This window comes from Oratosquilla oratoria, chromosome 6, assembly GCF_046742065.1.
Source record: "Oratosquilla oratoria isolate Oo_2021 chromosome 6, ASM4674206v1, whole genome shotgun sequence".
Taxonomy (NCBI): domain Eukaryota; kingdom Metazoa; phylum Arthropoda; class Malacostraca; order Stomatopoda; family Squillidae; genus Oratosquilla; species Oratosquilla oratoria.
The window spans coordinates 72,731,245-72,744,710 of record NC_134782.1 but is presented as its reverse complement, the minus strand read 5'-3'; the positions used below and the strand labels follow the sequence as shown (position 1 = coordinate 72,744,710).

The following is a 13,466-nucleotide window of genomic DNA, read 5'->3' as shown; positions in this document are numbered from 1 at the left end:
GAAAGAAAATTTTGCAAGTAATAAAAAGATGTCTTGGAAGGAAATTAAAAGAGGAAGAGGAGGCGAATCAAGTAGAGAAGAAAAGGTAAAAGTTGCAGATGGAGAGATGATAATGGAAGAGAAGGCAGTGAGAGGAAGGTGGGCAGAGTATTTTAGGGAGTTGCTAAATGTGAAGGAGGATAGGGAGGGAAAGGTAGTTGCAGTGGGAAGCGCTAAGAAAATGAGAGTGATGAGTGAGGAAAATGGAGGAGAAATAAGGAAGGATGAAGTGAAAGCAGCTGTTAAGATGATGAGAGCAGGTAAGGCACCTTGTATGGATGGATGCCATGCAGAATGTCTGAAGAAAGGAGGTAAAGTTATGGTGGACTGGCTGGTGAGGTTATTTAATGTTTGTTTAAGAGAGGGTAGAGTGCCGGAGGACTGGAGGAGTGCCTGTATAGTTCCGCTTTAGAAAGGAAAGGGGGACAAGTGTGAGTGTAGTAGTTACAGAGGGATCACCTATTTAAGTGTAGTTGGGAAGGCTTGTGGAAGGGTCTTGATTGAGAGGATTAGGAGAGGAACAAAGGGAGTAATTGGTGAGGAACAGTGTGGTTTTAGGACAGGTAGGGGATGTGTAGATCAGATTTTTGTGGTAAGACAGATATGTGAGAAAGCTATAGGAAAAGGTAAGGATGTTTTTTTTGGCTTTTATGGATCTGGAAAAGGCTTGCGACAGGGTGGACAGGAAGGCACTGTGGGAGGTACTGCAGATATATGGGATAGGAGGAAAGCTGTTAAGACCAGTCAAGAGTTTTTATTAGAGTAGTAGAGCTTGCGTTAGGATTAGAAATGGAGAGAGTGAATGGTTTGAGGTATAAAGGTGGGACTTCGTCAGGGGTGTGTTATGTCGCTCTGGCTGTTCAATATTTACATGGATGGGGAGGTGCGAGAGGTGAGTGCAAGGGTAGTGGGTCAGGGGTTGGAGATAATTAAAGAAAATGGAGAAAAGTGGGAGGTGAGCCAGTTGTTGTTTGCTGACGACACTGCGCTTGTAGCAGGATCAGAGGAGGGATTGAGGAAGTTAGTGACAGAGTTTGAGAAGGGGTGTGAAAGAAGGAAGCTGAAGATAAATGTGGGCAAAAGTAAGGTGATGAGATTACAAGGGGGGGGGTGACAGTAGGCTGGAAGTGAGCATTAAGGGTGAGAAACTGGAGGAAGTGGATAGTTTCAGATACTTGAGTGCTAATGTGACAGGGAAGGGAGAAATGGGGGTGGAGGTAGTATGTAGATTGAGAGAAGCGAGTAAATGCCTTGGTGAATGGATTAAATAGTGTAATGAGAAATAGACATCTGGGAATGGATGATAAGAGGAGGTTATATGAAGGAGTGATTGTACCAACAGCAATGTACCGGACAGAAACATGGAACATGAGAGAGGAAGAGAGAAGGAGTTTGAATGTGTTTGAGATGAAATGTCTGAGAAGTATGATAGGGGTAACTAGGCTAGATAGAGTGAGAAATGAGGAGGTCAGGGGGAGAACAGGGGTGGAAAGGGAAATAAGGAAGTGTGGAAGGCGGAGGTGGAAGGAGTGAATATGAGGGGGCGTCCTAGGAATGTCTGTAGAGGAAGGACGGGAGAGGACAGATGATAGGGGTGAATGGAGAAAGGTTGTGTATAGATGAGGCTGTGATGCATGTGGGGGAGTGGGTGGGGGATGGGGGGTGAGGAAGTATGTATGAGAAAAAATTAGACGCAGCCCGAAGGGATTTCTCCCCGTCTTCTCCTTTTCTGCATGAGGGGATGGAGAGGGGGGGGTCGCCGAATTTATGAAGTGGCCTTGCTATTGATGTGCTGTGTCTTGTGACACTGCTTCTGACCCAGGGCAGTGGACAGGATGCAGGGATGAACCGTCATCCTGGAGGTGCCAAGATGGGAGGGAGGGAGGAGGGTGGAGGGGAGTGGAATATATGGGAAATGAAATGGGTGGGAATGATTTCTATGCCTTTTTCTTTTTGGCTACCCCCCGTGTAAGTGGGGGAAGCCTTTGGTATATGTATGTATGTAAGTTCACCGTAGTAAGTTCAAGACGGAGGTGGCAGGAGGATCGGTACTCGCGCCTATAATAACCAATGAAAACGGAAGAAGAGTCGTAATGAAAAGATGGATTTTGAAAATTAGAAATGAAGAAAAATCATGTGTGTGTTTGTGTTTGTTCGTGCGAGGTATGTATATGTCCTAAGAAATGAGTTGATTTCCCTTCCCGCGTGCATGTGTCGAATTAGGAGTTCATGTTTGGCGTAGTCTTTCAAGATATCTTTGTAACAAGCTTATGTTTGTGTTGGCAGAGTGGATGAATATTGGCAGCTTGATGTAGTGATTCGAAGCCTGAAAATGTACCTCTCTTTTTATGATTGATTTATGGAATTTTTGGCTCGAAGGCCAAGCGCCGGAGCCGGTAGGCCATTGAGCGCTACCTACCAGGTAAAGCGGTGTCTTTTGTTGACATAAAATGTAATTTTGCTAGAAAACTGTGTTTTGTGGCTATGGAACTTATATCATATCATACATTATTGCAGATATAAAACTGTGCCATTATAATATATGTTCAGATGCAGTTTGTAATCAGAAGCAGGCTGGTCTCGCATCTCCCACCCAAGTCGCGGATTCGAGTTCCACACTTCTCTCTGATTCCCAACAGAAATTGTCACTTGCTCCAGAAGCCCAAACGCATAGACCAAAAGTGATAGCCTTGGCCGCAGCTATGCATTTCCTGGCATACATTCCTCATAATATGGCCTCTTGGTTGGGTTCTACGACCCATACAAAAGAAGACACTCATGTGTTCGTATATCTATTCAGCATGACCATGGTAGGTCACACATTGTTGGGCACGTTTTCTCTACCCTTCACAGAACTTTATGTCCTCTCGAGCGCAATATAAGCTGCAAAATCCCTCTTGAAACTTAGGTCGGTGCTGCGTGAGAACACGAGCCCCCAGGATCTAATCAGTTCTTGATTTTTCGAGCGTGAACTCAGACTGTTCAGGCCTTTTACCCGGCACACTAAGCAACGTAATAACGTGTTGTTGTTGCTGTTGCTGTCCAGTAGGTTCCTTTTCCCTTCTAAACACAGAAAACTAGTCCCCCTTTCCAATCAGAGGGAATGGTACTGAACTGCCAAATATCAGAGAGAACCACATGCAACCCCACAGATTATCAGTTTTTCAACTCCGCAGTGACGTTGCAGTGGCGTAGCTAAGGGGGGGGGGGCGGTCCGCCCCGGGCGGCACTTTTTGAGGGGCGGCATTTTTGGCCCTTGTATGGTGAAATAAAGATATTAATGCATGATCATTAGTATTAAATCATTTCTTTTAAAGGATATATTAACATCAACTGTCAATCAAACACACACACACATATATATATCCTTTAAGAAGTTAATGTGCATTTGTAATATTGAATCATTGAATTCCTTGTGAGAAGGGGCGGCAAAAGCACTAGCTACGCCACTGTGTTGCAGATGCCAACCGTCTTTCCACAATTCAACTTACATCCTCTCTAACCTCATTTAGAGAACGATGTTTCATCTATCGGTAGATTGACACACGTCACCCATGTATCAAAGTATTCAGCCCAACGAGCTCTATACCCATCAAAATTTCATATTAGTTCTCCAGCAGCTGTTTATGCTCAACTGGCTCACAGATTTGGAGCAGGGGCTTCCTCAGGGCTCGGTCAGCAGGCCTGAGGTCATTCACATTTAAATTTACCTGGTCAGTGGTCACCCTCAACAATTCCCCTGGCATACCTCTCCTTATCACCTCTCAGAACTCTAGTCCGCCCTTCCAGTCCTGCAATGGTCCAGGTCCCTAGTCAACCTGACAGCACGTCTATTCTCTTTACCCAGTGTCTTATGCGATGCTACACCATTCTTCGTCCTTGAACACTCTCCAGTATACTCATCGTCATCTTTTAGTGTTGCATGTTGAAAGGTATCGTTCAGTCGTTCAGGGTCTTGAAGGTCACTACACACTTGAATCGACTGGCTACCGCCTCCATATACCTCTAGGCATACACTTAAGTCTTAAGCTTATCCTGGATTTTGCAGGCAACTTGAGTGTTGCTATCACAATTGAGTGTTGCTAAGCACTTTGGTAAACCCTCTGTAGGGTCCTCCATCACCCACTCTCAAAGATACGATCAGTCTCCCTCGCCACATGCCATGTGCAACTTAAGCGTTCACAGAAACTCTGGCGTAATTGTGACAGTATTGTTAAATTCAATGAAACGCACTTTCGACCGACCTATCCGAACCCCAGCAAGAGTGACGTAATTCAAACGTAAAAGGCAAACCACTAACGGCGAGGACTAGAACGTACCAGTTAGCCACACATTGATGGAAGTCACAATATTCACTACGTTCCGTAACACAGTTTATACACACGTATCGTCATTTAACGTCGATTACACAATAAAACAATTGGATAACGTAACGCTCATAAGACGGCTGTCGTCAAGCCAAAGCTACGCTTCGTCGTTGTTATCGATGACAGTGTCGCAATCGTCACGCGAAGATTTTTCATGATCGGTCGCTTTGCGACTCCGTCACCGCCTTCGGTCTTATCTTCTTATCATCACTACAAATACTAGTATTATAATTTTTCGAGTGATGAAGAGTATATCTTGGTCTTTATCATTTATTTCATCTGCTCAACCGTAAGATTGTCATGAAAACCCAGCTTAATTTTGGTCTTCAATGTAGAACAGAACTACACATGTCACCAGAAAAAAAAAAAAACACCATTTGGATAATTGTGAACCTATGTTTAAATTACTGTCCTTACAAAATTAATATTGTTATGATATATGTTTAAATAGATTATTATACGTGATTGCATTAGGTTTGGAATGAAATACTATAAGCATTCCAGTCCAAGTCACTACCATAAGATATACGGTAATTTGCAAAGACCAATCTATCCTTTTCATTTTCCAGAATTCTAGTTTTTCTGCTGTTTGCATGTGGTTATCTAGAATCATAATTGCTATTCAAATCCAGATCGCCCAACCCAATGATTACTCTAGGATAGGGATTCGTTGCATTATTATGATGATCTCCCAGGAATCGAACCCATAATATTACATTTGGGAATGAATGCGTTTTGTATGTGCATGCACTGACATGAGAGTATCTACTTTTCGAAATATATTTGCTAGGTATTGTCGGAAGCGGATTTTGGAGACCTCCGTTTTAAAGTACACATTATTGTGTTTTATGTCATGGCTGTGTTTAAAGTATCGCTGGAAAATCGTGGATAATATCTACTGATGAACCTGTTGAGAATATCCAATTATCATGATAAGATGTTGGTAACAAAAATTGCTTAGAAAGAAAACAACATGAAATCAATCCCCATACCCATGTTCTAAGGAAACTGTGGTGAAATATTTACCTATATAAAAAAATAGTAAAGCCGAAAGTGGCAACTGATACTGATTACGAAACTGTTGGTCGATATCAGTGAGGGGATGGCACTGGTCCAAGACGACGGACGGCGGTTATCCTAGCTCTAACACCAACACTAAATGAACAAAATCAACATCGCCTCCTCAATGAGCCAATACTGCTTAAATCTTACGATTCCGATAAATGATTAATAAATTCATTTGTTCCCCAAACCAACAACAGGGTCTGAAAACAACGAAGACTTAAACCACTGGGCTGCATCAAAAATGCAACATAAATGACAGTATCATTTTCTAGAGTCTAGACCAATTTTTCGTGCTGATCACGGTGGTAGTAGTCATTTTGCTCCAAAAGTTCTAGTTTATGTGTTACAGCATATGTCCTAGTGTAGTGTTTTGTTAATCCGCGCCAGATTTGTGGCGCCTTACGTTAATTAGTCGAGTGTTGTGGGTGTTAGGTTTAATCTATTAATTGTGAGTATTAATTTAATTAATATGTTTAATACTATATATATATATATATATATATATATATATATATATATATATATATATATATATATGTTTAATACTATGTTTAATACTATGTTTAATACTAGTTTAATACTAGTATGTTTATATACCTATTTTGTTGCAAATTCATTGACGGATTGCTGCAGATTCATTAATTGAAGGATGCCACGGACTTGCAAGAACCACCCCGACTCCTTTTGCCACATATGCGGCAAGTACACACCATCAAAACAGAAGCGCACCATCACTTCTTCAGTAAAACATCTCTATCGTGCCTACTTTGGCATCAGAATTGGAGATCAGGATAAACTATGGGCTCCTCACATTGCCTGTGTGAACTGTTTTTCTAGTTTATGCCATTGGAGTAAAGGAAACCGTAAGTCAATGCCATTTGGTATACCAATGGTGTGGCGGGAACCTACAAATCACCTTGAAGACTGCTATATTTGTATGGTGAAACCGCTGGGAAGAAATGCTAAAAGCTCGAAACATAATACCCAAACATTCCATCAGCTATGCAACCTGTACCACACAGTGATGATGTTCCTGTGCCAATACCTCCTGAGAATGTATACCGTGCTAGTTCAAGTGACTCTTCATGTAGTGACGGTGAAAATCCGGATGTGTATCAAGAGATCAAGTTGACTGGGACCTCTGGGAAAAGCCCTCAGTTGTTCGAACAGAGTGAGCTAGATGACCTTGTAAGAGATCTTGGGCTGTCAAAAGAATCTGCACAATTGTTAGGTTCAAGGTTAGCAGAGAAAAATATTTTGGCAAGTAATACACACTGCATGGTATAGGCATCGAGAGCAGGAATTCGTGCAGTACTTTACTAAGTCAGATGACATGATGTATTGCCACGATGTTTCAGGTCTTGTAGAACACATGGGCAAATAATACCATCCTGAAGAATGGAGGATCTTTATCGACTCCTCCACCAGGAGTCTGAAAGCTGTGCTACTTTTTAATGGTAAACAAGTAGCATCATTGCCCATTGCTCATTCTGTTACCTTAAAAGAAACCTATGCTACCATGTCACTTCTTCTTAACAACATACAATATCAGGATCACAACTGGCTTCTCTGTGGTGACCTAAAGGTCCTGACAATTTTGTTAGGGATGCAGGGAGGCCACACAAAACATCCATGCTTTTTATGCTTGTGGGACAGCCGTGCAGATTCCGTACACTACCGACAACGGGAATGGCCACAACGGACGGAATTTGTACCAGGCCGCCATAACGTCAAAACACTACCACTTGTACCAGCAGAGAAAATGCTTCTACCTTCCCTTCACATAAAGCTGGGATTGATTAAAAACTTTGTGAAATCACTTCCGAAAGATGGAGAAGGGTTTAAATACCTGTCCCATAAATTCCCTCTTGTTAGTGATGCTAAACTGCAAGCTGGCATATTTGTAGGACCACAGATTCGTGAGCTTATGTCAGATTCCGGATTTAGTGAAGCATTAACACCTCGTGAAAGAAATGCTTGGGAAAGTTTTAAGTTAGTTGTGGCAGGGTTCTTGGGGGACAGAAAATCTGATGACTACAAGGAACAGGTTGAGAAAATGCTTCAAGCATGTGAGGCGGCTGGCGCACGCATGAGCATCAAAATACATTTCCTACATAGCCACCTTGACTACTTTCCTGCTAACGTGGGTGAGTACAGTGAGGAACAGGGGGAGAGGTTCCATCAAGATATATCCGAAATGGAGCGCCGCTATCAAGGCAATTGGAGTGTGACCATGATGGCTGATTACTGCTGGTCTCTTCGAAGAAGTTGGACAACATCTGCTGATAAACCGGCACACAAGAGAATGTCGCGAAAGCGTGCTTTTCAAGGAGAATAGCTGCCTTCAGCTTTCAAATAAAACTGTTTTTTGTAATCAGATATCTACATGCCTGCATGTATGTTATGCCCATTTATCATGTTTTTGTTTGTTTTCAATAATATGAAATGTACCGTCAACCTCGAATGTCCTTTACTTACCCTTATATATTCACAGGTCTTTTATAGACCTGGCTTAGATGCATTTCTGCACAATGAATCTTATATAGTGTCAGTTATTACAAAAAAATGTGGACCTCCCTGAAAAAATGGGTATGCTTTATGGGTTTAGCATGCGAAACTGTAATGAAAAACGTTAATGACGTCTCTGTTACAAGAATTTTTTTTTCTGATGCAACCCAGTGTAATCATTGCAAGTATCGAATCTGAAGTTTAGAGCAATATCAGGCATTGTATCAGAAATGTTAAAAAAAATTGTGTTGTCCCATAACTACTGCTCAGACTTCACCCCTACAGAAAAATCCCTCCCAAGAGAAGCAAGGACTATACAAGCACATCTGTGTTCAGGTCGCCATTTAGTAGACACTGCTAGCACAGAATAGATCTGGTTACTGAAACAAACTACCCTAGATGCAACCATCACACACAGGACACTAAACATCTTGCACTGCCCCACCCTAACTATACCCAGACAACACAAAATTTCTTCCTTGAGCGACTTATAGGCCAAACTGGTGGTTGTTGTTGCCAGTTACCAGGGAGCTGTAGGTTTCCTGCAAGAGAGACTTCAGGCAATGGGATTGACTGATTCTCGAGTAGATGAGTGGGGTTGCCATATGATGTTAAAAATTAAATTGATGGACAGTGAAGGGGGCATTGGAATCATGAGGAATGTTGGCTGAGCAAGGAGGAGTGCAAAAAAATAGCAGATGCAGAGTGGTTGTAAATGGACGAGGAAATGACCTGACCTGAAGGGATATTCTTTATGACTGCTCCATATATTTTTCAAATTGGCATGAAGAAAATGGAGTTGTTGTATAATAAAGAAGTGAGGTAAACCAACTGGCTATTGGGACCTACTGTAGAGGGGCTGTACCTTGCTGCATTGCTTCTTGACCTAGTGTGAAAAGTGACACAGCTAAGATGGCTGGTACAATATTTTTTTTTTTCTTTCTTATCCGAACAAAAAGGCCTTTTGGTATACATATGTGTATCTATCTATATATGCCAAGGGCTTCTTCCCTCTCATAAGGCAGATATCCAGTCAAGGTACGAACCCACTCCCATCCACCACCCTTGTTTCCCTCTCATCTTAGCTCCTTGTGGGTACATGCACATACAAAATATGTTGTTTGTTGTAGTGCCACTGGCAATTCCACACAATAATCTTACTCTAAACTGGTCTGTCTCTCTCTATTCTCTTTACAAACCCATGTTTCTTCAGCAGGACACTGTTCATTTTTCCCTTTACATCTCCATTATATATATATATGAAGATTTGTCTACTCTTCCAATTCCAACAGCACTCCACTCTTGAATCTTTTTCCACCACTATTACCTACTTTCGCCAATTACATCCTAATGTTCACAATTCACTTCTGTATAGCAGTATCCTTCACTCTCAACCATATTTATTTTTTTAAATTGGCATTTTTTTATCATGTTCTCAAATTTATTTAGTGACCCAGCTGCTTCTCTTGCTTCTGTATAATTTTTTGCTTAATGTATTTCTGTACTATACTTTCATCTGGTCCCAAATTTAATATTCATAATTCATTGGAAAAAATTCTTTCTGTATCAAAAATAAGAATCAGGCCTATTCATTTTCCTAACATTTTACTGTTATTGACATTCCCTGTCTGGGGTATTGACTGCATGTTGTTATGGCAAAGTAGCATGCAGTTGATACTTTAGTGTCTATATGGGGTGCCCCTACAGACCAGAGCCACACATCATTTAGTCTCTGATAGAAGATGACTCTGCTCACAGAGAAATGATGAAACTTTTATTATACTGTTACTGTCCCTCCATTATGCCGTCCCCCAACCCCTTGTTGCTGTCCTGTACCATTTCTCTGAATTTCATTTCCTTGTTTTGCCTACCCTGTGGTGGGGGGAAAAGAATACTGCCACCAAGTATTTCCACTTGGATCATAAGAGGCGAGAAAAATGGGATGGGGATTGGGACCAGGCATCCTTCTCCCTGTACCCCCACAGGGAACATTCCTAAAAAAGTAAAGGCATACGAGGGGCTAGGAGTTTTCCAATCAGCACCCTAAGGTTTGGGTCTTTTAATGTGCATGAATGTGGTACAGATGAGAGTAAAAGGGAAGAGATAGGTAGTATGTTTGTGAGAAGATGGATGTGTTGGCTTTGAGTGAAACTAAGTTGAGATGGAACGGCGAGTGTGAGTTTGGGAGTGTAATTGGGAGGTTTTCAGGAGTGAAGAGAGGGAAAGAAGGGGTGACTATACTAGTGAAGAGATAGGTAAATGTGTAGTGGAGTGGAAGGAGGTTTCCTCAAGGATAATGTGGATGAAGGTGAAACTGGGAAAGGAGATGTGGGTTTTTGTAAGTGCATATGGGCCTGGTAGTGAGAAGAGTGTAGAAGAAAGGGAGGCTTTTTGGACAGATTTAAATGAGTGCATAGAGGGATTAGGGAGGAACATCAATGTAGTAGTATTGGGAGACCTTAATGCTAGGGTAGGAAATGAGCCAATTGACAGAGTGGTTGGGAGACGTGGAGTTCCAGGAAAGAATTGTAGTGGAGAGTTGATGGTGGAGATGTGTCTAGAGAGCTAATGATAGCAAATACAGTGTTTTGGAAGAAAGTCAAGCATAAGTACACGTGGGAGGTGGTAGAGAGCATTAATGGACAATGTAGTGGTAGATAGGAGTATAATAGGAAGAGTTAAGGATGTACATGTGCTAAGGGGAGAGAGTGGGGGAATATCAGATAAATGTTTTGGTGGAAGGTAAGTTGAGAGTGGAGGATAGATGGAGAAAGAGGGAAAGGACAAAAGGTAGGGAGGTGCTTAGAGTGAACTCTTTCGATGAAAAGGAAAAGGAGTACAAGAAGCTGAGAGAGGAGTGGGAGGAAGTGAAGGATAGAGTAGAGCTTGGAGTGGAGGAGGAATGAGGATGGTTCAAGGAGGGAGTCACAAAGTGTGGTAAGATGGTGTGTGGAACAAGAGGGACAGGAGGAAATAGAAGGAAGGGTAGTGAATGGTGGGATGAGGAAACAAAGAAGGTTGTAGACAAGAAGAAGCGAGCTTTCACAGATTGGTTACAAAATAGGACGAGGGAGTCATATGAGAGGTACAAAGAAGAGAAGAGAAGTAAAGCAAAAGGTAAAGGAGGCAAAGAGGAGAGCAGATGTGAAATGGGGAAAGAGTATGACAGAAAATTTTGAAAGTAATAAAAAGATGTTTTGGAAAGAAATTAAGAGGAAGAGGAGGCGAATCAAGTAGAGAAGAAAAGGTAAAAGGTGCAGATGGAGAGTTGATAATGGAAGCGAAGGCAGTAAGGGGAAGATGGGAAGAGTATTTTAGAGAGTTGCTAAATGTGAAGGAGGATAGGGAGGGAAAGATAGATGCAGTGGGAAGTGCTAAGAAAATGACCGTGATGAGTGAGGAAAATGGAGGAGAAATAAGGAAGAATGAAGTGAAGGCAGTTGTTAAGATGATGAGAGCAGGTAAGGCACCTGGTCTGGATGGATGCCATGCAGAATGTCTAAAAAAAGGAGATACAGTGATGGTGGACTGGCTGGTGAGGTTATTTAATGTTTGCTGGAGAGAGGGTAGAGTGCCGGAGGACTGCCTGTATAGTTCCACTTTACAAGGGAAAAGGGGAAAAGTGTGAGTGTAGTAGTTTCTGAGGGATTAGCTTGTTAAGTGTAATTGGGAAGGCTTATGGGAGGATCTTGATTGAGAGGGTTAGGAGAGGAACAGAGGGAGTAATTGGTGAGGAACTGTGTGGATTTAGGACAGGTAGAGGTTACGTTGATCAGATTTTTGTGGCAAGAAAGATATGTGAGAAAGCTATAGGAAAAGGTATGGATGTTTTTTGGGCTTTTATGGATCTGGAAAAGGCTTATGACAGGGTAGACAGGAAGGCACTGTGGGAGGTTTTGCAGATATATGGGATAGGAGGAAAGCTGTTAAGAGCTGTCAAGAGTTTTTAACCCATTCAACTCCGATGACAAGATGTCTTGTCATTTGGTCAAATAAAACAAAAAATCATAATAAAACAACAAAATGTTTGATGATCAAACAGCACCAGAAAAATATGACGTCATCAGTCCTCCTCGAGGAGGACTGATGACGTCATATTTTTCTGGTGCTGTTTGATCATCAAACATTTTGTTGTTTTATTATGATTTTTTGTTTTATTTGACCAAATGACAAGACATCTTGTCATCGGAGTTGAATGGGTTAAGAGAGTAGTAGAGTATGTGTCAGGATTAGAAATGGAGAGAGTGGTTTGAGGTAAAGGTGGAACTTCGTCAGGGATGTGTTACGTCACCCTGGCTGTTCAACTTGTACATGGATGGGGTGGTGCAAGAGGTGCAAGGGTGGTGGGTCAGGGATTGGAGATATTTAAAGAAAATGGAGAAAAGTGGGAGGTGAGCCAGCTGTTGTTTGCTGACGACACTGCGCTTGTAGCAGGATCAGAGGAGGGATTGAGGAAGTTGGTGACAGAGTTTGGGAGAATGTGTGAAAGAAGAAAGCTGAAGATAAATGTGGGTAAAAGTAAGGTGATGAGATGTACAAGGGGAGAAAATGGCAGTACATTGGAAGTGAGCATTAAGGGAGAGCGACTGGAGGAAGTGGATAGTTTTAGATACTTGCGTGAGAATGTGGCAGGAAAGGGTAGAGTGGAGGTAGAATGTAGATTGAGAGAAGCGAGTAAATACCTTGGTGGATTAAAAAGTGTAATGAGGAATAGATATTTGGGAATGGATGCTAAAAGGAGATTGTATGGAGTGATTGTGCCAACAGCGCTGTATGGGACAGAAACATGGAACATAAGAGAGAGAAGGAGTTTGAATGTGTTTGAGATGAGGTGTCTGAGAAGTATGATAGGGGTTACTAGGCTGGACAGAGTGAGAAATGAGGAGGTGAGGAGGAGAACAGGAGTGGTAAGGGAGTTGGAGATAGGGTGGATGAAAGAGTATTGGGATGGTTTGGACACATGAAAAGAATGAGTGAAGAAAGACTAGTAAAAGAGGTATGGAAGGTAGATGTGGAAGGAGTGAACATAAAGGGGCAACCTAGGATGAGATGGATGGATGGGGTGAGGGGCTTTGGGGAAGAGGGGAATGTCTGTTGAGGAAGGACAGGAGAGGACAGAAAACAGGGGTGAATGGAGAATGGTTGTATATGGATGATGTTGTGATGCATGAGGTGGAATGGGTGGGGGGATGGGGGGTGAGGTAGTATGTGCGAGAAAAATTTGACGCAGCCCGAAGGGATTTCTCCCCGTCTTCTCCTTTTCTGCATGAGGGGACGGAGAGGGGGGTCACCGATTTAATGAAGTGGCCTTGCTGTGGATGTGCTGTCTTGCGACACTGCCTCTGACCCAGGGCAGTGGACAAGATGCAGGGATGATCCATCATCCAGGAGGTGCTAAGATAAGAGAGAGGGAGGAGGGTGGAGGGGAGTGGAGTGTATTTAGGGATGGAATGGGTGGGAATGGTTTCTATGCCTTTTTCTTTTTGG

General features: G+C 42.3%; 1 protein-coding gene across 7 annotated transcripts in view; it reads right to left on the bottom strand.

Annotated features, from left to right (window-relative positions):
- The window catches only part of LOC143026610 (motile sperm domain-containing protein 1-like), a 93,375-nt gene extending 88,842 nt beyond the window's left edge, over window positions 1–4,533 (bottom strand). The window contains exon 1 of one of the 7 annotated variants that reach the window (XM_076187302.1): window positions 4,359–4,533. The gene's annotated coding sequence lies outside the window, so the exon portion shown is untranslated. Of the gene's footprint in view, window positions 1–3,787; window positions 4,137–4,165; window positions 4,247–4,272; window positions 4,321–4,358 lie in introns of those variants that run through there. The other 6 variants (XM_076187308.1, XM_076187306.1, XM_076187305.1 and 3 more) reach the window with 6 other exon arrangements.
- Window positions 4,534–13,466: the final 8,933 nt, after the last annotated feature.